The 26,850-nt window shown below is 36.4% G+C and overlaps 1 long non-coding RNA gene across 1 annotated transcript in view; it reads left to right on the plus strand.

Moving 5' to 3' along the window:
• Positions 1-8,979: 8,979 nt before the first annotated feature.
• LOC133545675 (uncharacterized) overlaps positions 8,980-26,850 on the plus strand; it is a 72,258-nt gene continuing 54,387 nt past the window's right edge. Inside the window, exon 1 of the long non-coding RNA XR_009804913.1 lies at positions 8,980-9,138. This is a non-coding gene — a long non-coding RNA (uncharacterized LOC133545675). The remainder of the gene's footprint in view (positions 9,139-26,850) is intronic.

A 26,850-nucleotide genomic window follows, 5' to 3' on the forward strand; every position in this document is an offset into this window, starting at 1 on the left:
AAGCGGATAGTTGACACGGCTGCAGTGATGCAGACCCTTTATGGGTCCGTCGTGGTGAAGAAGGAACTGAGCCGCAAGGCAGAGCTCTCAATTTATTGGTTAATTTACGTTCCCATCCTCACTTATGGTCTTGAGCTTTGGGTTGTGACCGAAAGGACCAAATTACGGGTACAAGCAACCAAAGTGAGTTTCTCTCTGTCAGGTGGCGGGGTTGTCCATTAGGTTGAGAAGCGCAGAGTAAAGCCGCTGAAGAGAAAAACCTGATGAGGTGGCTAGGGCATCTGGTCAGAATGCCCCTCAGACGTCTCCCTGGGGAGGTGTTTGGGGAACGTCAGACCGGTAGGAGGCCACTGGGAACACCAAAGACACGTTGGAGAGACTGTCTCCCAGCTGGCCTGCAAACATCTTGAGATCCCCAAGAGGAGCTGGATGAGGTGACTGGGGCGAGGGCAGTCTGGGCTTCTCTACTTAGGCTGCTGCCCCCGCAATCTTACGTTGGATAAGCAAAAGATGGATAAAGGGATTGACAAAATCTACAATACACACAAAAACGGAATTTGAGAGATACGCTACTTCAGTCGACGAGGGCAATATCTTTTCTGCAGAATACGGAAGAGTTGGCACATTTCCCAGCATGCCTTGTTGTCCTTGAATGATCCCTTTTCATCATGCTTCTTTAAAGGCCTACTGAAATGAGATGTTCTTATTTAAACGGGGATAGCAGGTCCATTCTATGTGTCATACTTGATCATTTTGCGATATTGCCATATTTTTGCTGAAAGGATTTAGTAGAGAACATCCACGATAAAGTTGGCAACTGGAGAAAAGCAGACGATGACGTCACATGTTGATGGCTCCTCATATATTCACATTGATTTTAATGGGAGCCTCCAACAAAAACAGCTATTTAGTCCCGAGAAAACGACAATTTCCCCATTAATTTGAGTGAGGATGAAAGATTTGTGTTTGAGGATATTGATAGCGACGGACTAGGAAAAAAAAAAAGTTGCATTGAGACGGATTCATATGGTTTTAGACACATTTACTAGGATAATTCTGGGAAATCCCTTATCTTTCTATTGTGTTGCTAGTGTTTCAGTGAGTTTAACAGTACCTGATAGTCGAAGGTGTACGTCCACGGCCGGGTGTTGACGCGCAGTGTCTCGGGGAAGTCGACGGCAGCTGTATGGACGGCACAAGCTCAGCTGATATTTAGCAAGAGGCGACTTTTTAACCACAATTTTCTCACCGAAACCTGCTGGTTGACATGTAGTCGGGATCCATGTCCGCTGTGATCCATACTAAAGTTTCACCTCCGTGAATTTCAAACAAGGAATCACCGTGTGTTTGTGTGGCTAAAGGCTCAAGCTTCCCAACTCCGTCTTTCTACTTTGACTTCTCCAATATTAATTGAACAAATTGCAAAAGATTCAGCAACACAGATGTCCAAAATACTGTGTAATTATGCCGTTGAAGCAGACGACTTTTAGCTGTGTGTGTGTGCAGCGCTCATATTCCTAACAGCCCGTGACGTCACACGTACACGTCATCATTACGCGACATTTTTAAGAAAAAAGTCCAGTTGAGTACAGTTAAATTATTGCTACTTTTGGTGATAATACAGTGTTATTAAGAATGGTCGGTGAAATGCTTCCTATTAATACAACAGTGTCCTGTGCTTTTAAAGATCGTACACAAGGTTTATACCTGTAGAAATAAAGGCGATTTTAGTCTAGTTAAGCTTTGGACTTTATCTTTGTTGAAGTTCACCATGTGGGCCGGATTTAGAAATGGTTCCACGGGCCGGAAGGAAATACTGTACCTGCCCAGGCTAGATTTGCATCCCCTATCTGGAGTGAGAAAGTCCAGGTCAGAAACTCAGATCTGACTACGTATTTGATAGTTGCGTACCTAAAGTTCAACGTTCAATACGTTATTTTGTATCGTAGTCAGAAACATGTGTAAGTGGTGGTTGTGAGAACGGAAGTCTGTGTCAGGTGACTTTTCTGGCGGTTACGATAAAAAACTACACACCGTAGGAGGATACAATAGCTCACCGGCATCACAATGTAAACACACCTGACATCCACTGCAATGATACCTAGTTCAAGAGCGTATCTAGTCGATACTACTATGATTACATCGGTATTTTTTATCGTCACAATCTTTTTTCCTTTTTAAAAAAATTCATACTATGTTTATAAAGTCAGTAAATTTGTCCCTGGACACATGCTGTAACTACTCTGTATCGGATCCATACCTAAATGTGCGGTATCATTCAAAACTAATGTCAAGTATCAAAGAAGAGAAGAATAAGTGATTTTTACATTTGAACAGAAGTGTAGATAGAACATGTTAAAACAGAAAACAGCGCGACACCTACCCTTTACATCAGTATTTCTTAACCGTATTGGTTATTAGTTGTTATATTTTATTGCATACTCCTGTAACTACTTGGTATCGGATTGATACCTAAATGTGCGGTATCATCCAAAACTAATGTCAAGTATCAAAGAAGAGAAGAATAAGTGATTATTACTTTTTAACAGAAGTGTAGATAGAACGTGTTAAAACAGAAAACAGCGCGACACCTACCCTTTACATCAGTATTTCTTAACCATATTGGTTATTAGTTGTTATATTTTATTGCATACTCCTGTAACTACCTGGTATCAGATTGATACCTAAATGTGTGGTATCATCCAAAACTAATGTCAAGTATCAAAGAAGAGAAGAATAAGTGATTATTACATTTTAAAAGAAGTGTAGATAGAACATGTTAAAACAGAAAATAAGCAGATATTAACAGTAAATGAACAAGTGGATTAATAATAATTTTTTTTTTTATAGTTTGTCCCTCATAATGTAGACAAAATCATAGGTGTATAAATGACATAATATGTTACTGCATACGTCAGCAGAATAGTCTTTGTTTGTTTATTTACTACTAAAAGTATGTTCAACATTTTAGTTAATGACTAAAATGTTTCATGTACCCTAAGATTTGTTGTTCTATTAAAGACAATAATGACATTTTATTTAGAAACGTATCGAAACACATTTTGGTACCGGTACCGAGACGACCCCACTAGAACGGAGAAGAGATTTGAAAACAGTTTATAGAAAGTGGATTCTGTGCAGCCTCCCTGCAGTACCACCAGGCCTCCTGAGGAGGGCAGCATTGGCTCACACTTAACACCATTTATATTTATTTTTATTTTATTTATTTTTTTACACAATAGCTAACAAGCAGTACATTCCCACATTTAGCTCTATAAATGTAAAATATATAACAATTATATATGTTGGTTCATGCAAATGAATCCAAGCAGAGGTCTTTTTTAGACCAGGAGCCCCGAAAAGAGCCGAGGGCGGCAAATTGGGGCCGACTGAGCAAATTAGCCCACAAAGTTAATGAAGTCTGCACAAGTTGATGAGGGGAAAATTGCAGCGAAGAGGGGTCAGCGCTTTCTCTTTGGCCTCTCCCTCTTCTTCTGCAGAAAATGTCCGCGGTCAAGATCCATACTTTTAGAGGACGCTGCACACTCCGACAGGAGGCAGAGTGTGTGTTTCCAAAGATGAATAATATTAAGTGCAGTGGTGGGCCGCCAGGGCACATAAATCACGATCATAAATTAATACAAGTTTGTCTTATTTTTAATTCACTTTCCATAAAGATATAAAAATATTCATCATATTCCCTTCATGTCATATTAGGCTCCAGTGTTGCTTGTTTTTGCGTTAGAGCTTTTATGAAAGCTGAAAGTGGCACCGGGGTTATACCCGGCCAGCGAAGAAATCAGCGGTCGTCAATTTTTTAACCGACAAAGAAGCAGAGCAGATATACATTTGCAAGGGCATTTTCAAGAAGGATATTTAATGAGAAACTAGATCTTGTGAGATGATGTCGGCCGACCTCGGGAAACTAGTTAAGCTGTCCTGGCGGTGAAATGGTTTGCCCGCCACTTCCACTCAAATCAACCGAGTACGAGCGGTATTAGCTTGTTGCCAGCGCTGTGTCAATTCTGCCTGAGGCCTTCTGAACCAACTGTGCAGTTTAACGAACGGAGGACATTCAGTCAACAGACCGTTGCGATAGCCGATCAGATCACAAGTCGCTGACAGTAGCCCATCTAGGCAACCTTATGTTGAACGTGACTCCCGAGCATCCGATCACAACTTGTGATTTACAAAAGCAGAAAGTGGCATCGGAACCATACCCGGCCAGCGGAGAAATCAGCGGTCCTCACTTTTTTTTTAACCATCAAAGAAGCAGAGCAAAACGTGGATGAGGTGGCAAATATATATTTTTGCGAGTACATTTTCAGGAAGGATATTTAAAGAGAAACTACATCTTGTGAGACAAGGTCGGCCGACCCCGGAAACTAGATTAGCTTTCCTTACGGCGAAATGGTTTGCCCGCCACTTCGACTCGAATGAACCAACTACAACGGTACCACACTACAGTGGATGTCAGGTGTAGATCCAACCATGGCGTTTGTTTACATTGTGATGCCGGTGAGCTATTGTATCCTCCTACGATGTGTAGTGAAACATGTTTAGCTATTCTTTGTCCTCTAGTAATAATGCTACTTGTAAGAAACCCACTTTATTTGTCGCCACAGAGACGAGGTTCAGTGATTTAGAAGTAGTTAAAACACCGGATGGATGTTAGCCGCTAGCTAGCTAGCTAGCCATGTCTTAAAACAGCTCTTCCTGAGGGTGTTTCAGTCTTATAACTTCACCTTTATCTTGACTTTTAAAGCCAAAATGCTTCTGTTGTCCCTTTTCTGTCTACACACTGTGTCTGCTTGTAAGTACTCTGTGTGTGTGCCTCTTCTGGTGGCAATTAGCCTGGCTGAACAAACCTCAAGATGTTGGGAAGATGTCATCTCTGCCGTTTTCAGGCGAATGTTTGTATTTATGCACGCTGTGACATTTGAGACGCTGCTCTGTGAACCCTTTCTAGATCATTGGACGGGACGATCTTATCTGACAGTCACACACACATACACACACACACACACACACACACACACACACACACACACTCGTTGAGTTCGTACCTTCTGGGGACCTGAGAAAAAATGCCTACCTATTTAGGACCAGCCTTTCTAGATATATAAAGAGGTGTATTTACAACATGAATAATATATACATACTATGCACATATAAAACAAGCTTGTTGTGAAAAATAATTTGGAATTTCACAAGCAAAACGTAGAATTTTGACAGTTTTATAATAAAAGTCGTCCTTTTACTCAGCGCAAGTCAATTTTTACAAGAAAAACTGAACATTTGTGCAATGTTATAATAAAAGTTGGAATTTTACTCAATAACAGTCACAGTTTTACAAGAAAAGCTTAACATTTAGGCAATTTTATGAAAAGAGTCATCATTTGACTCGAAAAAAGTTAAAATTTCATAAGAAAACTTAAAGATTTTGGCAATATTATAATAATCGGAATTTTACTTGGCAAAATGATGTCAAAAGTTATCATTTTGCTCAAAAAAATGTCACTATTTTACAAGAACAACAAATTTTGCATTATAAAGTAATAATTTTACAATAAAAAAGTATTAATTTTATGAGAAAATGTTGCAATATTACAGAAACAGAAAGAATATGAGAAATTGTTCCCAATTTTATAAAAAAAAAGTCGACACATTGTGAGAAATAGACTGCTTTTAGTTAAATTTTTATTAGGTTTTTTTCGTTTGTTTCTAATTGGTTTTTAATCTATAGGTTACAGCACCCCCCATGACCTCATAAGGGACAAGCGGTAGAAAATGGATGGATGGATGCATTATTTACTTCAAGTTATTACGGTATGTCTCTATATACATGTTTTATTTTTTTCTTTTTAATCAATTTTGGCCAGAGGGGGCGCATTTTAATTTCTTACACACACTTGTTATTTCATATATTGGCCAGAGAAGAACACCAAAAAAATCTGCAATATTGGGATAAAAGTCAGAATTTTATATGACAAATGTCACCATTTTGCATTAAAAAGTAATAATTTTACGAGAAAATATTGCAATATTACAGAAACAGAAATATGAGAACTTGTTCCCAATTTTATAAGAAAAGTCAACACCTTGTGAGAAAAAGACTGCTTTTTTTATTTTTTGTTTGTAATTGGTTTTTAATCTTCATTGTTTACATTAACTTATTACAGTATGTCTCTATATACATATTTATTTATTTAAAAAATAATAATTTTGGCCAGAGGGGGCACATTTTAATTTCTTACACAGGCTTGTTATTTCATATGTTGGCCAGAGAAGAACAACAAAAAAATTGGCAATATCGTGATAAAAGTCATAATTTTATATGACAAATGCCACCATTTTGCATTAAAAAGTAATAATTTTACGAGAAAATATTGCAATATTACAAAAACAGAAAAAACATGAGAAATTGTTCGCAATTTTATGGAAAAAAGTCAACACATTGTGAGAAAAAGGCAAATTTTTAAAAATGTTTTTTTTGTAATTGGTTTTTAATATTCATTATTTACATCAAGTTATTTCAGTATATCTCTATATACATATTTATTTTATTTTATTTAATTAATTTCGGCCAAAGCGGGCGCACTTAAATTTCTTACACACACTTGTTATTTCATATGTTGGCCGGAGAAGAACAACAAGAGAAATCGGCAATATTGTGATAAAAGTCAGAATTTTATATGACAAATGTCACCATTTTGCGTTAAAAAGTAATAATTTTACGAGAAAATATTGCATTACAGAAACAGAAAAAAAACGAGAATTTTTTCCTGATTATATAAAAAAAGTCAACACATTGTGAGAAAAAGGCTGATTTTTTTTATTTTTTTGTTTGTAATTGTTTTTTAATATTCATTATTTACTTCAAGTTATTATAGTATATCTCTATATACATATTTATTTTTAACTAATTTTGGCAAAAGGGGGAGCACTTCAATTTCTTACCCACACTTGTTATTTCATATGTTGACCAGCGGGGGAGCACTTTTTAAAGCGACACACATTCAATTTTAATAATCTGTCCTTTTTGGGACCACCCTTATTTTGATAGATTTCACCACCAGGGGTGCAAATTTAGACGTTCTATATTTTTGTGTTTTTTGTAACGTGGTTTAGGCCGATGACGGAGGAGTCCGGGACCACAGATGGCCCCTGTGCCACACTTTGGGTTAACCCAGCTGTAGAAGCTAACTGTTAATGTCTACTATAGTCTTAGTAGCGTAGTAGTGTATGTCTTCATCCTATGCTCACATAGGGCTTGTCTTATGTCCGCACAGGAAGTGGTCAAATCAGCCGTTCACCAGGCGGGGATGAATAGGGAAGTCCTTCTTTATTTAGCTTGTTTTATCACATATTGCTGTCTTTGCACCTGTCAATCTTTACTTTTGTACGCACATTATATCAAAATCACAAATCCTGACTTTGGAGCAATGTTCACGGACTTCAGCATTAGGGTCTCTATTAGATGCAATGTTATTGGGAGCAGGATTTATGTCATCACTTGTTCACACCTCCTCATGTGGAAGATACTTTTCCTTCTTCACATCTCAAGAAGGGTAGACACACACATATATACACACACACACACACACACACACAGCATCAAACAAGATCAGACGGGCAAAAAGCGAGCTTTTTTTCCGTCCGTTTTTTTTTTTTTGTAATGAATTTGAACAAAGATTGACATTTCGATGTAAGAGTCTCACACGCTTTGACAGATAACATCGTCATCTCCAAAACGTGTCCCCAGAAAGTACGATCAATTCAGCCCATTTAAGAAAAGTCCATACATTAAAGTAAGTTATGTTTTTGTCATAAAAAAAAGGCAGATTGTGTTCGGTTTTAAGTTGAATGTTTATTTTAGGGATGTGACATAAAATGTATTGAAGCTCGCCGCGGTAAAAATTCTGATGGTGAGGAGAGGTGGGCGATATAATCGACTTTTAGATGCATCGCAATTATTAAATAGAGGTCCGAGAGCCAGTTCCAGCTCGTGGTGCCCAAGACCAGACTTAAGACCAGGGGAGACAGGCCCTAAGCTCTGGAACACTCTGCCCCTCCATGTTCAAACTGCTTCCACAGTGGACTCTTTTAAGTCTCGTCTTAAGACCCACTTTTTATTCTTTGGCTTTTAACACTACGTGAGTTGTGTGGTCCTCGGTTCTCTGTTGTCCTCTGTGTTTTTTATACACTTTGTTTTCTATTTTACTGTTTTCATTAATTTTACCCTTTAAAATAGTTTTTAATCATATTTTTTTTAATATTGTTTTTATTGGTTTTATATGTATTTATTTTTTGTTTTTATTCAGTCATTGGTGGAGCATAATATATATATATATATATATATATACTTTTTTTATTTTATTTTATTTATTTTTTATTTTATTATTATTTTTTTACAATTGTTTTTGACATGGCTGTGCAGCACTTTGGAAACGTTATTGTTGTTTAAATGTGCTATATAAATAAAGTGGATTGGATTGGATTAGTAAACATCATTAATCGATTTATTCATCGTAAATTAAATAAAGTGAGCCACCTTAATGAGAGATCCTACCAGCTCCTTTATTTTAGTACTTTTATGTTCCAGTTTTCCACACATTTTCATTTAATACATGTTGGAATCAAAATAACTGTTATGTTTCCCATATATAAGTCCTATATATCTGTGACTTATAGATGGAAAAATATGTTTTTAGTTCTAAAATTTAATTTACATAGCCTAGAAAAATACGGTCATTAAACCATGTATAAAATACCCTTTTTTTTAGCCTGGAAAATATGGTAATTAAAGGACGTATACAATAAAATAAATGTTCATAGGTATTAAAAAAGAATCTGTTGGGACCATGACTTCTGTTTTGTTAGATCATCCGTTTTACTGCCCTGTTACAGACACCATTTGGAAAGAATTAAGGTATGTAAATAACCATTTACGAAATCTTCTGTCAACAGGGACGAAGAAGCATACCAAGTATCACACACCTGGCACAAAGTCCCGCACACCCGACCCCGGCCGGTTGGTAGACATTCAGGCGACAGGGGGTACCTTACCAGGGGACACCGCCATACCACCACGTCACAGATGAAGGCTGCGGAAGCAAGGTAGCCGAAACTTGTCAGGTACAAAACTTTACCTTACTAGCCTGTATAACTCAAGCATTTATTAATACACATCAGTAGGCTAAATGAACCTCTTCAACAAGATATTTCTGTATGAATGACCAAATTCACCAAAATGTCACCGTGGTCATTGAGTCTGTTTAGCAGCTAGCGGGTCCATGACCATGACTTCTGTTTTGCTAGATCAGCCGTTTTACTACCTTGTGGAAAAAATTTGGGTATGTAAATATACATATTTACTAAATATTTCTGTATTAATGACTAATTTCAGGATGTATATATCTACGACTTATAGTCCAGTGGAAAACTTTTTGTTTAGTTCTAAAATTTAGTAGGTGGTAAAGCCTGGAAAATATGCTGATTAAAGCATGTATAAAACAAAAAATGTTCATGGTATTAAAACACAATCTGATAGTTTGGTCCATGACCATGACTTCTGTTTTGTTTGATCGGCCGTTTTACTACCTCGTAGAAACAATTAAGGTATTTGAATAAACAATTACAAAATGACTAATTTCACAATGTGTGTATATATATGGGACTTATATTCCAGTGCAGCTTATATATGGAAAAACCTTTTTTTTTTCCATAAAATTTAGTGGGTGGTATAGCCCGGAAAAAAATGGTAATTAAAGAATGTATAAAATACCCTTTTTTCATGGGTATTAAAACAAAATTAGATTTTTTATTCTACATATAATGTATATATCTGCAACTTATAGTCCAGTGCCACTTATATATGAAAAAAAAGTTTTTTTTTTTCTTCCTAAAATTTAGTGGGTGGTATAGCCTGGAAAATATGGTAATTAAAGGACGTATAAAATACCCTTTTTTCATGGGTATTAAAAAAAAAAAGATTTTGTATTTTAAATATAATGTATATATCTGTGACTTATAGTCCAGTGCGATTTATATATGGAAAACCATTTTTTTTTGTCCTACAATTTAGTTGGTGGTATAGCCTGGAAAACACGGTAACTAAAGGACGTATAAAATGCCCTTTTTATCATGGGTATTAAAAAAAAAAAAGATTTTATATATTAAATATAATGTATATATCTGCGACTTATAGTCCAGTGCGGCTTATATATGAACAACTTTTTTTCTTTAGTTCTAAAATTTAGTGGGTGGTATAGCCTGGAAAATATGGTAACTAAAGGACGTATAAAACACCCTTTTTTTCATGGGTATTAAATTTTTTATTTATTTTATATTGTAAATATAATGTATATATCCGCGACTTATAGTCCAGTGCGACTTATATATGGAAACACTTTTTTTTATTAGTTCTAAAATTTAGTGGGTGGTATAGCCTGGAAAATATGGCAATTAAAGGACGTAAAAATGCCCTTTTTATTATGGGTATTAAAAGAAAAAAAGATTTTATATTTTAATTATAATGTATATATCTGTGACTTATAGTCGAGTGCGACTTATACATGGAAAAACTTTTTTTTTTGGTTCTAAAATATAGTGGGTGGTATAGTACCCATTTTTCATGGGTATTAAAACAAAATTATATTTTATATTCTACATATAATGTATATATCTGCTACTTATAGTCCAGTGCCACTTATAGATGGAAAAAAAACGTTTTTTTTTTTTTTTGTCCTAACATTTATTGGGTGGTATAGCCTGTAAAATACGGTAACTAAAGCACGTATAAGATGCCCTTTTTTTCATGGGTATTAAAACAAAATTGGATTTTATATTCTCCATATAATGTATATATCTGCGACTTATAGTCCAGTGCAACTTATATATGGAAAAACATTTTTTTGTTTGTTTTTTTGGTTCTAAAATTTAGTGGGTGGTATAGCCAAGAAAACACGGTAATTAAAGAATGTATATAATACCCATTTTTCATGGGTATTAAAATATTTTTTTATTTTATATTCTAAATATAAGGTGTGTATATATATATGCGACTTATAGTTCAGTGCGACTTATAACGAACATTTTTTATTTATTTTTTTTACTTCTAAAAATTTAGTGGGTGGTATAGCCTGGAAAACATGGTAATTAAAGGACGTATAAAATACCCTTTTTTTATGGGTATTAAAACAAAATTTGATTTTACATTGTAAATAAACTATATATATCTGCAACCTATATATGAAAAAACTTTTTTTTATTATACATTTTGTGGGTGATGTAGTCTGGAAAACACGATAATTAAAGGACGTAGAAAATACCCTTTTTTCATGGGTATTAAAACAAAATTAGATTTTATATTCTACATATAATGTACAGTATATATCTGTGACTTATATATGAAAAAACTTTTTTTTTTTAGTTAAATATTAAGTGGGTGGTATAGCCTGGAAAATATGGTAACTAATGGATGTATGAAAAACCCTTTTTTTCATGGGTATTAAAAGAAAAAAAATATTTTATATTTTAAATATAATGTATACATCTGTGACTTATAGTCCAGTGCGACTTATACATGGAAAAGTATAGCCTGGAAAATATGGTAATTAAAGGACGTATAAAATGCCCTTTTTATCGTGGGTATTAAAAAAAAAAAAAAGTATATTCTAAATATAATGTATACTTCTGCGACTTATAGTCCAGTGTGACTTATATATGAACAACTTTTTTTCTTTAGTTCTAAAATTTAGTGGGTGGTATAGCCTGGAAAATATGGTAATTAAAGGACGTATAAAATGCCATTTTTATTATGGGTATTAAAACAAAATTAGATTTTATATTCTAAAAATAATGTATATATCTGTGACTTATAGTCCAGTGCGGCTTATATATGGCAAAACTTTTTTTTTTAGTTCTAAAATTTAGTGGGTTATAGCCTGCGAGTAATCATGGGTATTAAATAAAGTTTGATTTTATATTTTAAATATAATGTAGGTTGATTGGCAACTCTAAATTGGCCCTAGTGTGTGAATGTGAGTGTGAAAGTTGTCTGTCTTTCTGTGTTGGCCCTGCGATGAGGTGGCGACTTGTCAAGGGTATACCCCGCCTTCCGCCCGATTGTAGCTGAGATAGGCGCCAGCGCCCCCCGCGACCCCGATAGGGAATAAGCGGTAGAAAATTGATGGATGGATGGATGGATATATATATAAGCGACTTATATATGGAAAAACTTTTCTTTTTAGCTAAAAAATATAGTCGGTGGTATAGCTTGTAAAACACGGTATTTAAAGGACGTAAAAAAAAGATTTTATATTCTAAATATAATGTATATATCTGCAACTCATAGTCCAGTGCGACTTACATACGGAAAACTTCTTTTTTTTTTGTTTTAGTTCTAAAATTTAGTGGGTGCTATAGCCTGGAAAATACAGTAATTAAAGGTTGTATAAAATACCCTTTTTTAATGGGTTTAAAAAAAATAGATTTTATATTGTAAATATAATGTATACATCTGCGACTTATATATAAAAAAAACTTTTTTTTTAACTTCTAAAATATAGTGGGTGGTATAGCCTGGAAAACATGGTAATTAAAGGACGTATAAAATACCCTTTTTTTCATGGGTATTAAAAAATAAATAAGATTTTTCTTCTTTACATCATCATAGGACGTTTTACTCGTATTGCTTTTTTTAAGCCCAAAACGGCGTGTGGGCAGTCGGGTGTGTCTTTACTCCGCTCTTCCCTCGCCTTGTGCTGCAGGACCACGGACGCAGAGACACATACTGTACAGGCATGTGCACACACACACACACACACCAAAGTAAAGGACTGGCTGCCTTTTGAGTAACTTTACAAAAAGGGTCTCCCGGTGTTTTTAGACGGGCGAGAGAGGAGGAAAACGCGGCGTGGCGGCGAGGAGGTGAGGGGGGGGGCGTCCTCGCCGTCTCTATCTCAGCCCCTCAGCCCTCGGCGCCGCACCAAACGAGGCGAGCGCCGCGATGAAATGTGAGATAAAGAGAGAGAAGGGGAAGCAGGGGGGGGGGGGAGAGGAAAGATGGAGTGTGAGAGCGCGGCCGCCCTCAGCGTGTGTGCCCATTCAAAGCCGGCGAGCGTCGTCTTCACACGCGTCCTTGAACACAACACCGTGTGCATCCCTGCTGCCATTTGACAAGCAGCGGGCTCTTGTTAGAGCGCTGTCAAATTAGAGGTGTGTGTGTGTGTGTGTGTGGGTTTTATAGGCAGAGCACTGTCAAATTAAAAGTAGCAAACAAAATGTGTGTGTCGCACAAACACAACTACTCCTTTGTTTGCCCAAAAAAAATGTCTGCGGCAGAGGTGTCGCTACGTACACGTGTAAAGGATATCATGTCATGGCTGTCTTGAGTTTCCCAATCATTTCTACAATTTTTTTTTTGGGTGATTGGAGCAGGTTATTATGGATCTACCTGAAAATGTGAGCTGGGTCAAAAGTATACGTACAGCTTACATGTCCCTTGGCAAGTTGACCTGCAATAAGGCGCTTTTGGTAGCCATCCACACGCTTCTGCTTTACATTTTCAGCTAAATGTGTTGGTTTTTTGGGCTACACGGTGGCAGAGGGGTTAGTGCGTCTGCCTCACAATAGGAAGTTCCTGCAGTCCTGGGTTCAAATCCAGGCTCGGGATCTTTCTGTGTGGAGTTTGCATGTTCTCCCCATGACTGCGTGGGTTCCCTCCGGGTACTCCGGCTTCCTCCCACTTCCAAAGACATGCACCTGGGGATAGGCCCCTCCCACCTCCAAAGACATGCACCTGGGGATAGGCCCCTCCCACCTTCAAAGACAAGCACCTGGGGATAGGCCCCTCCCACCTCCAAAGACAAGCACCTTGGGATAGGCCCCTCCCACCTCCAAAGACAAGCATCTGGGGATAGGCCCCTCCCACCTCCAAAGACAAGCACCTTGGGATAGGCCCCTCCCACCTCCAAAGACATGCACCTGGGGATAGGCCCCTCCCACCTCCAAAGACAAGCATCTGGGGATAGGCCCCTCCCACCTCCAAAGACAAGCACCTGGGGATAGGCCCCTCCCACCTCCAAAGACATGCACCTGGGGATAGGCCCCTCCCACCTCCAAAGACATGCACCTGGTGATAGGCCCCTCCCACCTCCAAAGACATGCACCTTGGGATAGGCCCCTCCCACCTCCAAAGACATGCACCTGGGGATAGGTTGATTGGCAACACTAAATGGTCCCTAGTGTGTGAATGTTGTCTGTCTATCTGTGTTGGCCCTGCGATGAGGTGGCGACTTGTCCAGGGTGTATCCCGCCTTCCGCCCGATTGTAGCTGAGATAGGCGCCAGCGCCCCCCGCGACCCCAAAAGGGAATAAGCGGTAGAAAATGGATGGATGGATGGGTGTTTGTTTTGTTCTGACATGGACTTGTTTCTTCAGCATTGTCCACACCTTTAAGTCAGGACTTTGGGAAGGCCATTCTAAAACCTTCATTCTAGCCCTGATTTAGCCATTCTTTTACCACTTTTGGAGTCATTGTCCCAACTGCGCCCAAGACCCAACTTCCGGGCTGATGATTTTAGCTTGTCCCGAAGAATTTAGGGTTAATCCTCCTTTTTCATTGTCCCATTTACTCTCTAAAGCAGCAGTTCCATTGGCAGCAAAACAGGTCCAGAGCAGAATACTACCACCACCATGCTTGACGGTAGGAATGGTGTTCCTGGGATTGAAGGCCTCACCTTTTCTCCTCCAAACATATTGCCGGTATTGTGGCCAAACAGCTCACTTTTTCACAAAACACACACATATTTCGTACCTTCTGGGGACCTGATCAGAAGGTCTGATCTGAAACAAAAAGTGAGCTGTTTGGCTACAATACCCAGTTATATGTTTGGAGGAGAAAAGGTGAGGCATTTAATCCCAGGAACAACAGGGAAATGCTTGGATTAATTGAGATTTCGTGTAGAAAGGATTATAAAACAGCAGGTTATCAGTAGATCCAAAAAAATGGCCATTCTTAAAGGGAGTCAAGGGGACAAAAAGGGTCATTAGGAACTCCGATGTATACTCAATAACTCCTGGTTCTCATTTGTAACCATTAATCGATTTAAAAGAGAAAAGGTGGGTTTTTTTGTTGGTTTTTCTTCTTTTTTTAAAGTTTTCCTTAATGTACGATATAAATGTATCTCAGCTGTTTTGTCTATTTTATGAAGGAATGTAGTTACTCATAGAACTGGCATTATTTAAAAGAAGTTGGGATGTTGAATCAAAAATTGTTTTAAATCGAATCAATACCCCCAAGAATTAAATCGTTTGGAGCCCAAAGATTCACAGCCCTTTAAAATATCCTCACAAAGAACGGACAATGTAGATTTTGAGATGGATCCTGTTCCAACTCCAGTGGCCATATTTTCACCCCGTTATTTTTTTTAAATGAACCTTCCTGTTACATGACATCATCTTCAAAGGTGCCGGGTCTCTCCACAAATTCGTAAAATCCCCATATTGAGTTAACGTTATTGGGGGGAAAACACACCTCAAACAATTGTAACTTTTGGAGCGAATTTCTAAAGCCACATCTAATCCCGTCATTTTACGTTGCAACATTTCCATAATAGCCACAAAACCCCGGAAGGAATGAATGTTATTGTTCTACTATTGTCATTCCTCCACCAAGGCTTTGTTTTCACCAGCGTACTTGTGTTCCATATATCTCGCCGTCATTAAGAAAATGTTATGATTAATGCAGTTCCTGGCTGACTAATATCTTTAGAAGTTTTTTATTTTTTTTTTATTTCTACCCCCCCTTTCTTATCTAGTTGCTGGGCGTAGCCGATTCATCTTAAAGAGTGATGAGGGGAGTTTGCTCTCTATGCAAAACGCATTAAAGCCAAATGAGGAGTCTATTACTCAAATCTGCCTGATAATCCGTTAGCTAAAGACCGCCGGCCGCTAACTAAGCTGATTAAGATGTGTCATTGCCGCCGCCGCAGAGATGACAATTCTACCCTCGTGTATTCCTACATATTCTTGTTGGTCAGTTAATCCCCCCCCCCACACACACACACATTTCGTACCTTCTGGGGACCTGAGAAAAATGCCTACCTCTTTAGGACACACACATTTGTGTAGTTCGTACCTTCTGGGGACCTGAGAAAAATGCCTACCTCTTTAGGACACACGCATTTGTGTAGTTCGTACCTTCTGGGGACCTGAGAAAAATGCCTCCCTCTTTAGGACCAGCCTTTCTAGATATATAAAGAAGTGTATTTACAACATTAATAATATATACATACCATACAAATATTAAAAAAAAGCTTGTTGTGAAAACTGAGTTGGAATTTCAGAAGAAAAAGGTCTCAATTTCAAAAGAATAACTGAGAATTTTGACAGTGTTATAATAAAAGTCGTCGTTTTACTCAACGCAAGTCAAAATTTCACAAGAAAAACTGAATATATGTGCAATGTTATGATAAAAGTTGGAATTTTACTCAATAACAGTGGCAGTTTTACAAGAAAAGCTTTACATTTTGGCAATTTTCGGAAAAGAGTCATAATTTTACTCGACAAAAGTCACAATTTTGTAAGAAAACTTTTAAATGTTGGCAATATTATAATAGTAATCAGATTTTTACTTGGCAAGATGATGACAAAAGTCATGATTTTACTCAAAAAACATCAGTATTTTACAAGAACAACAAAAACATTGGCAATTTTGTGATAAAAGTCCGAATTTTATATGACAAATGTCACCAGTTTGCATTAAAAAGTAATTTACATAAAAAAGTCAGAATTTTACAAGAAAATATTGCAATATTACAGAAACAGAAATATTGAGAAAATGTTCCCAATTTTATAAGAAAAAAGTCGACACATTGTGAGAAAAAGACATATTTTAGGTTTTTTTTTTCCAATTTTTGGTATTTTTCATTGTTTCTTTTAATCTTTATTATTCGCTTCAAGTTATTACAGTATGTCTCTGTATACATATTTATTTTTTAAATAAATTTTGGTCAAAGGGGGCACAATTTCAATTTCTTACATTCACTCGTTATTTCATATGTTGACCAAAAGGGGAGCCCTTCATATTTTTACACACACTTGTTATTTCATATGTTGACCAGAGGATAGCACTTCACATTTTTACACACATTTGTTATTTCATATGTTGACCAGAGGGGGAGCACTTCACATTTTTACAAACACTTATTTCATATGTTGACCAGAGGGGGGAGCACTTCACATTTTCACACACACTTGTTATTTCATATGTTGACAGTCCATTTTTTCCCCCTCATATGGAAGATACTTTGAGGGCGGAAATACAAGAACACACACACACACACACACACACACACACACACACACACACACACACACACACACACACACACACACACACACACACACACACACACACACACACACAGGTGTGTGTATTCATACAACACCACCCTGCTAGTACACTTCATAGAATTAATTCTCTGCTCTCCACCCACTCTTTATTTGCTGTTTAGTGTGTGTGTGTGGAAAAGAGGGATGCACAGGGGACTCATGAAGAGGCGTGTTTGTAGCAACACGGGCTATTCATCATGGCTTGATTAACACACACACGCTCGTCCTTCCTCGCCTTCGCTCTGGCGGCGGTAATTAGAAATTATTTATTCCCGCCGGTTAATGGGCGGATGTTTGAGCCAGCACGGCGTCTCAAACCGGGCCGGATAAAAGATCTCCCCCGCGACATTCTCGGTTTTAAGCGGCAAACGATCGATGGTTTTTGCGTGGGCCCGTGCTTACCGCGTCCATGACGTTGCAACATCCGCCAGCTAATCTTGATATTGACATTTTTTAGCGCCGGCTCTAATGTCATCATCTAAAACGCCGGCGACCGCGCCAGCTGGGGTCTCCGGCGTGGATGCCTGCAACAAAGGAAAGCTGGAGGTCGCCTCACTCAATCTAATGGACCTCCGGCGCTCTCCGGTTTAATCCCGCTCCCACCTCAGGGATCCTCCGGATTGGAGAAAGCGGGAACTATCTTGATAGGAACTGCCTTTTTTTAGAAGGGTCCCTCTGATACAGGGATGTCCAGAGTGCGGCCCGCCACACGTTCTGGAAACGCTATTGCAAAAATAAAAAAGGGCATTCAAAATATTGGAATGAGGTGAAATCTAACGAGAAAAAGTTGCAATGTTGACACAAAGCTGCCTGTTTTTTTTCCCTTTTGTCTTTATTTTACTGTGTAAAAAACATCTTTACCATGAATTGATTAACATGGACCCTGACTTAAACAAGTTGAACAACTTATAGGGGTGTTACCATTTAGTGGTCAATTGTACCGTATGTGCAATCTACTAATTACAAGTTCCAATCAATCAATTATTTATTTTTTATTTTTTTGCCATTGCTGGAAACAAAAAATAATGACCCAAAAAATCCATGTTGTAGTGAATTATTTTCAAAGCTTCAATTAGTTCAAAAATTTCACTTTAAAATGTTTAACGTGGTAAATATTGCACATATCGTGCAGTTGCCAGATAACAACAAAGTTTTCTTTGACAAAATAGGATAAAACAAACAAAATGATGGTTTAAATGTAAAATCGACAGATATATCTGAAGTTGATTTTGTAACTTAAGTGTTGAAAGTTAAAAAAAAAACCTAATAAAAATGTATCACTTTCTGAGTGGGGCACCTTTTGGTTCCTAAATATATTTAGTGGTATTTTTTTACTCTTTTCACTCTGATTACTCAAAAATAATAAATAATTAAAATCAATGGTGTCCTGAATTACTGATTTTTTAGGGCTCTAACTACTAAATACTGCATATTTCAGTTTTACTATTAAAAAAACAGATGTTTTTGACAAAAAAGTCATACATTTTTTAATTTTTTTTTTAAAGTTGATATAGAGATTTACTGTAAGCGTTAAATAAAAAATAACAATAAAAATTGGGCATATTTTTAACATTTTAATAACTGAGACCCTTAATGGTCCCCGGGACCTCTAAAGCTAAAATACATGTTAAAAATCCATATATTTTGTTATGATTTGAAAATGACAAAATATCAAAATGGCCCCCGCATGCTTGAATTTTTCCAAGTGTGGCCCTCAGTGGAAAAAGTTTGGACACCCCTGCACTAATAGCACTCACCATCATTTCCAGGCTATGGAGTGCACCCCTATTTAAGCCACACCCACTACATTTGACAAGAAAAACACAATTTTTCCATATATAAGCCACACCTGACTGTAAGTCGCACATATATATATTTATATACGTTGTGACATGAATTATTTACACAGAAATATTTATTTTCATACCTTAGTTTCCAAACTGTGCCTTGTAACAAGGTAGTAAAACGGCGGATCAAACAAAACAGAAGTCCCGCCAGCTGCTCAAGCGAGCTCTCCAATCAGCTAAACAGACTCAATAACTCCACGGTAACGTTTTGGTGAGTTTACCAAATTTAGGAGCGGCCGTGCCGGCAATTTGAGTGTTCCAGGTTCGATCCCCGCTTCCGCCATCCTAGTCACCGCCGTTGTGTCCTCGGGCAAGACACTTTACCACCGGCTCCCATTGCCACCCACACTGGTTTAAATGTAAACTAGATATTGGATTTCACTATGTAAAAGCGCTTTGAGTCACTAGAGAAAAGCGCTATATAAATATAATTCACTTCACGAATAAAATATTTTTTCCATATATAAGCCGCATCGGACTATAAGCCGCCGATATATACGTTGTGAAATGAGTTATTTACATGGAAATATTTTATTTTCATACATTGGTTTCCAAAAAGTGCCTTGTAACAAGGCAGTAAAACGGCGGATCAAACAAAACAGAAGTCATGGTCATGGACCCGCTAGCTGTGCAAGCATCAGCTAAACAGACTCAATAACTCTACAGTGACGTTTTGGTGACTTGACAAACATTTACAAGTAAAATATGTTTCCATATTTAAGCCGCACCGGACTATAAGCCGCAGATATACCTTTATACTTTGTGAAATGAGTTATTTACACAGAAATATTTTATTTTCATACATTATTTTGGTCAAAACTGTGTCTGTAACAAGGCAGTAAAATGACTGATCAAACAAAACAGAATCCACGATGACGTGATTTTCAAACCAACAAAACTAATCTTGAGCTAAGGGTCTTTGCTAATTACCTCATTTTGATTGTTGTGGTCAAACACTTGATTTTGTGGCAATTTTTCAGATTTTTATGATTATTTTATAATTATTATATTTTTTTTAATGGACAATATTAGTTTATTTAGAAGAGCCGTTCTTAACCTCTTTTAAATATATTAATATAAATATTATTTAATATTAATATAATTTCATAATATTTAATATGTTATACATAAAAGTACAAAATAAATAAATATGTAAAATGCAAGTAAAAGTTAAAACACATTTTTTTTATAAAAGTAAATATTTAAAAAATATAAAAGTAAAAAATGAAATAACTAAAATACTAATAAAAGTTAAAAAAATAAATAAAATAAAAGTAAATGAAACAAATATTTAAAAAATATTCCCCTCAAAAAATAAATACATATACATAAATCAAAATTAATTTGATAGGGAAAAGATAATGCAGGTAGTAAGAAAAAGACATGTTTTTCCCTCCTCCAAACCCCCCCCCCAAAATGTTTTAAATTTAAACAAAAGTAAATATAAAAAACATTTAATAAAAAATAACCCGCCCCTCCAAAAAATAAATAAAAATACTAAATAAATAAATATGTCAAATACAAATAAAAGTTCAAAAACAACATTGTTTAATAAAAGTAAATAAGAAAATGAATTAAAAAAATTAAAGTAAAAAATTAAATAATTAAAATACTAATAAAAGTAATAAAAATACAAATAATTGAATAAAAGTAATTAAAAAAAATATTTTTTGAAATTCCCCTCAAAAAGTAAATAAATAAATAAAATACAAATAAAAGTAATAAAGCGCAATTAAAATAAATACATGTTTTTTATTAAAAAAATATAACCCTCGCTGACAAAAAAAATAAAAGTAAAAAATAAATAAATATGTAAAATACAAATAAAAGTTAAAAAACAACATTATTTTTAATAAAAGTAAATAAGAAAATTAATAAAAAAAATAAAAGTAAAAAATAAAATAATTAAAATACTAATAAAAGTTATAAAAATACAAATAATTGAATAAAAGTAATTAAACCACATCTTTTTAAAAATTCCCCTCAAAAAGTAAATAAATAAATAAAATACAAATAAAAGTAATAAAACACAATTAAAATAAATACATGTTTTTTATTAAAAAATATAACCCTCACTGCCCCAAAAAAATTAAATAAAAGTAAAAATAAAATACACACAAGTGAAAAAAAATGATAACCCTTTCCCTCCCCTCACGGTCCTACATTTCAGTCACAGTCACAGTGGGGGGTGGGGGGCAATGCACTGCCGTCCACTTCACCACCAGCAGATAGAACATCAAACCAACTCATTTACAAACAAATAACAATCAGAAAACTACAGATAAGTGTCCCTGAATAAAAACAAAACACAGAGAATTGAGCTAAGAGGAAAAGTTATTTGTCAACATTTGTCCTACAGTGTCTTTAATGTAGCCATGTTACTAATCAACTTCTATTCTATAAAGATCTACTCTACACACACACACACACACACACACACACACACACACACACACACACACACACACACACACACACACACACACACACACACACACACACACACACACACACACACACACACGTAGTTCGTACCTTCTGGAGACCTGAGAAAAATGCCTACCTCTTTAGGATCAGCCTTTCTAGACACACACACACGCACACACACACACGTAGTTCGTACCTTCTGGAGACCTGAGAAAAATGCCTACCTCTTTAGGACCAGCCTTTCTAGACACACACACACACACACACACACACACACACACACACACACATACACACACACGTAGTTCGTACCTTCTGGAGACCTGAGAAAAAGGCCTACCTCTTTAGGACCAGCCTTTCTAGACACACACACACACACACACACACACACACACACACACACACACACACACACACACAAACACACACGTAGTTCGTACCTTCTGGAGACCTGAGAAAAAGGCCTACCTCTTTAGGACCAGCCTTTCTAGACACACACACACACACACACACACACACACACACACGCACACACACACACACACACACACACACACACACACACACACACACACACACACAGAGACTAGAAGGTAATGTAGAAATGGCCATTATCTGGGCGGTGGCCAGTAACAGAAGCTCCCCCACCAAGATCACCTCAGCTGACAAAAGTTAATTTGCACTAATGATGTTTTACTCCTCTCATTACCTTAAATCACCCCCCCCCCCCTCCCCTCCCTCTGCCCCCCTCCCCCTTGCCGTGCAGCATATAGAAAGGTAGAAAGGAAAGAAAGTTGCAGGCAGGAAGCCGTCAGCAGTTTGTAATTGTTATTGTTTGGAATAAAAAGGGAGGTCCTCCCTGAATATTTCATGACTAAACTACTTAAGATCATATTTGATGGAAGCTGCGCTCCAGTTTTTACTGTACAAGCTGCCGCACTCTCCTATTTATGTCCCGGGCCTAAGTGGTGGACTTTGTAACCGTACCAGAGTCCACGTCTCGCACCTTTAATCATCTCATCAGCTCTTTATCATGCCAACTGGAGGATTATGGCCGAGCTAATGGCTATTTTATTATGCTGCAAAGGGGGAATGGGCCAACACTGCCCACAGATAGGTGTGCCAGGCTGCTGGCATCCTGCTCTAAAAAGGTGCATCCAAGTATTGAGCAAAGGCTGTGAATACATATGTGCATTTTTAGTTTTAGTAAATTAGCAAAAAAAAAAAAGAAAAAAAAACCTTTTTACCTTGCCATTATAGGGTATTGTGTGTAGAATTTTGGGGACAAACATGAATTTATTCCTTTTTGAAATATTGAGCAAAGGCTGTGGATACTTTTGTACATTTTTATTTTTAGTAAATTTTCCACAAAAAAAACTTTTTTACCTTGCCATTATAGGGTATTGTGTGTAGAATTTTGAGGACAAACATGAATGTATTCCATTTTGAAATATTGAGCAAAGGCTGTGAATACTTTTGTACATTTTTATTTTTTGTAAATTTTCCACAAAAAAAAAACGTTGTTACCTTGCCATTATAGGGTATTGTGTGTAGAATTTTGAGGACAAACATGAATGTATTCCATTTTGAAATATTGAGCAAAGGCTGTGAATACTTTTGTACATTTTTATTTTTGTAAATTTTCCACAAAAAAAAAAACGTTGTTACTTTGCCATTATAGGGTATTGTGTGTAGAATTTTTGAGGACAAACATGAATGTATTCCATTTTGAAATATTGAGCAAAGGCTGTGAATACTTTTGTACATTTTTATTTTTTGTAAATTTTCCACAAAAAAAAAAACGTGTTACCTTGCCATTATAGGGGTATTGTGTGTAGAATTTTGAGGACAAACATGAATGTATTCATTTTGAGATACTAAACAAAGTCTGTCAGTATGTATGTACATTTTTATTCTATGTAAATTAGCACAAAAAAACCCCCAAACTTTTTACCTTGTCATTATAAGGTATTGTGTGTAGAATTTTGAGGACTAACATGAATATATTCAGTTTTGAAATATTGAGCAAAGGCTGTGAATACTTTTGTACATTTTTATTTTAATAAATTAGCAAAAATTTTAAAAAAATACCTTTTACCTTGCCATTATGGGGTATTGTGTGTAGAATTTGAGGACTAACATGAATTTATTCCATTTTGAAATATTGCGCAATGATTGTGGATACTTATGTACATTTTTATTTTGTAGTAAATTTGCAAAAATAAATATAAAATACCCTACAATGGTAAGATGAAAAAGGTATTTTTCAAAATGTTTGCTGATTTATTAAAAATAAAAATGTACATAAGTATTCACAGCCTTTGCTCAATATTTCAAAATGGAATACATTCATTTTTGTCCTCAAAATTCTACACACAATACCCCATAATGGCAAGGTAAAAAGTTTATTTTTTATTTTGCTAATTTACAAAAAAATAAAAATGTACATAAGTATTCACAGCCTTCGCTCGATATTTCAAAATGGAATGCATTCATATTTGTCCTCAAAATTCTACACACAATGCCCTATAGTGGCAAGGTAAAAAAGGTATTGTGTGTAGAATTTTGAGGACAAACATGAATGCATTCCATTTTGAAATATTGAGCAAAGGCTGTGAATACTTTTGTAAATTTTTATTTGTAGTAAATTTGCAAAATAAATATAAAATACCCTACAATGGTAAGGTGAAAAGGTATTTTTCAAATGTTCGCTAATTTACTAAAAATATAAAATGTACATAAGTATTCACAGCCTTTGCTCAATATTTCAAATGGAATACATTCATGTTTGTCCTCAAAATTCTACACACAATACCCCATAATGGCAAAGTAAAAAGGTATTGTGTGTAGAATTTTGAGGACAAACATGAATGCATTCCATTACGAAATATTGAGCAAAGGCTTTTAGTAAATTAGCACACAACATTTTTTTTTACCTTGCCATTATCGGGTATTATGTGTAGAATTTTGTGGACAAACATGAATTTATTCCATCTTGAAATATTTATCAAGTGTTGTGATTACTTATGTGCATTTTTATTTTTAGTAAATTAGAAAAAAAAAGAAAAGAAAACCTTTTTACCTTGCCATTATAGGGTATTGTGTGTAGAATTTTGAGGACAAACATGAATTTATTCCCATTTTGAAACATGGCTGTAAGGTAATTTAATGTATGCTACTTTTTGTCAACATTATTTGTACTTTTTTCCCTACACTTTGAACTTTGCGGCTTGTGAGACGGTGCAGCTAATTCGTGGGTTTTTTCTTCACTGACAGCATAATACAAATAAAACAAAACAAGTCCATATTTTGGGCGAATCTGCTCCTTCTTGTCCTTCTATGTCGTGCCTCTAAACCGGAAGTATAAGTGCCGTTCAGTCTTCTAGCCCTCCACAGCGTTTTTGCTCGTATCTTTTATTCATGCATCCGAGTATCGTTTACAAGTTTTACAACATACCTAAAACTATTCTTACTTACTTACTGAACTATCTAAACCCACATAGAAAGACATTTTGTGGATATTGATGATCATTTTTGGTTGTTTTTTAAAGGACCCAGTATAAAAAAAACCCAAAAGCAGTTAAGTGGTCACGTTGTGGAAAAATGGTAAATAAAAACAAAATACAATGATTTGCAAATCTTCTCAACTTATAATCAATTGAATTATTTTTTATTGCAAATATTAGCTCATTGGATGCCTGCAACATGTTGCAAAAAAAAGCTGGCACAAGTGGCAAAAAAGAGTGAGAAAGTTGAGGAATGCTCATCAAACACTTATTTGGAACATCTCACAGGTGAACGGGGCTAATTGGGGAACAGGTGGGTGCCATGGTTGGCTATAAAAGCAGCTTCCATGAAATGCTCACTCATTCACAAACAAGGACGTCGACAAATGCCCGAGCAAATTGTATAAGAGCAAACATTTCTCAGCAGCTACTGCAAGGAATTTAGGATTTCACCATCTACGCTCCGTGTTAACATCAAAAGGTTCAGAGAATCCGGAGGAATAACTGCAAGTAATGTACGGCATCGAAAAGCGACGTCGGTGTGTAACGGATATCGCCACACGGGCTCAGAAAACAACTGTCAGTAACTACAGTTGGTCGCGACATATGTAAGTGCAAGTTAAAACTCTTACTATGCCAAGCCACAGCCATTTATCAACAACACCCGGAAACGCCGCCGGGCACGAGCTCACCTAAGATGGACTGAGGCAAAGTGGGAAAAGTGTTCTCTGGTCAGACGAGTCCACATTTCAAATAGTTTTAGGCGCAAAGTGACGGTATGGGGGGTGTATTTGTGGCCAAGGCATGGGTAACTTACACACCTGTGAAGGCACCATTAATGCTGAAAGGTACATACAGGTTTTGGAGCAACGTTATCATGGACGCCCCTGCTTATTTCAGTAAGACGATGCCAAGCCACGTGTTACAATAGCGTGGCATCGTAGTAAAAGAGTGTGGGTACTAGACTGGCCTGCCTGTCTAGTACCCCGTCTCCGATAAAAATATGAAGGCTAAAATATCAGAAGGGAGGACTGTAGAACAACTTAAGCTGTACATCAAGCAAGAACATGTTTTTAAAAGGAAAGGCCATGTGACACACTGGTAAAAATGCTGCTCGGACTACTTTTTTGAAATGTGTTGCTGCCAAATATCTTGCCTTTGCAGTCTATTCCATTAAATATAAGTTGAAAAGGATTTGTAAATCATTGTATTCTCTTTTTATTTACCATTTACACAACGTGACAACTTCACGGCTTTTGGGGGTTTGTAAATATTAGAAACTAATTTAGAGCCGGCTAATAGAATGCTGAACAATTTAGAAAAAAACGATAACAAAAATGCCAATTTGGCCCCAAATAGCCATTTATACACGCAAAAACGCCATTCGTACAAAAGCAGGACCTTTCCCTGTCATTGTATTCTCTTCTTATTTACCATTTACACAACGTGACAACTTCACCGCTTTTGGGGGTTTGTAAATATTAGAAACTGATTTAGAGCCGGCCAATAGAATGTCGAACAATTTAGAAAAAAGATTTAAAAAAAAGCCAATTTATTCCCAAAATACCAATTTATACACACAAAAATGCCATTCGTACAAAGGCAGGACCTTTCCCTGTCATTGTATTCTCTTTTTATTTACCATTTACCCAACGTGACAACTTCACCAC

The sequence above is a fragment of the Nerophis ophidion genome, linkage group LG28 (assembly GCF_033978795.1).
Source record: "Nerophis ophidion isolate RoL-2023_Sa linkage group LG28, RoL_Noph_v1.0, whole genome shotgun sequence".
NCBI lineage: Eukaryota > Metazoa > Chordata > Actinopteri > Syngnathiformes > Syngnathidae > Nerophis > Nerophis ophidion.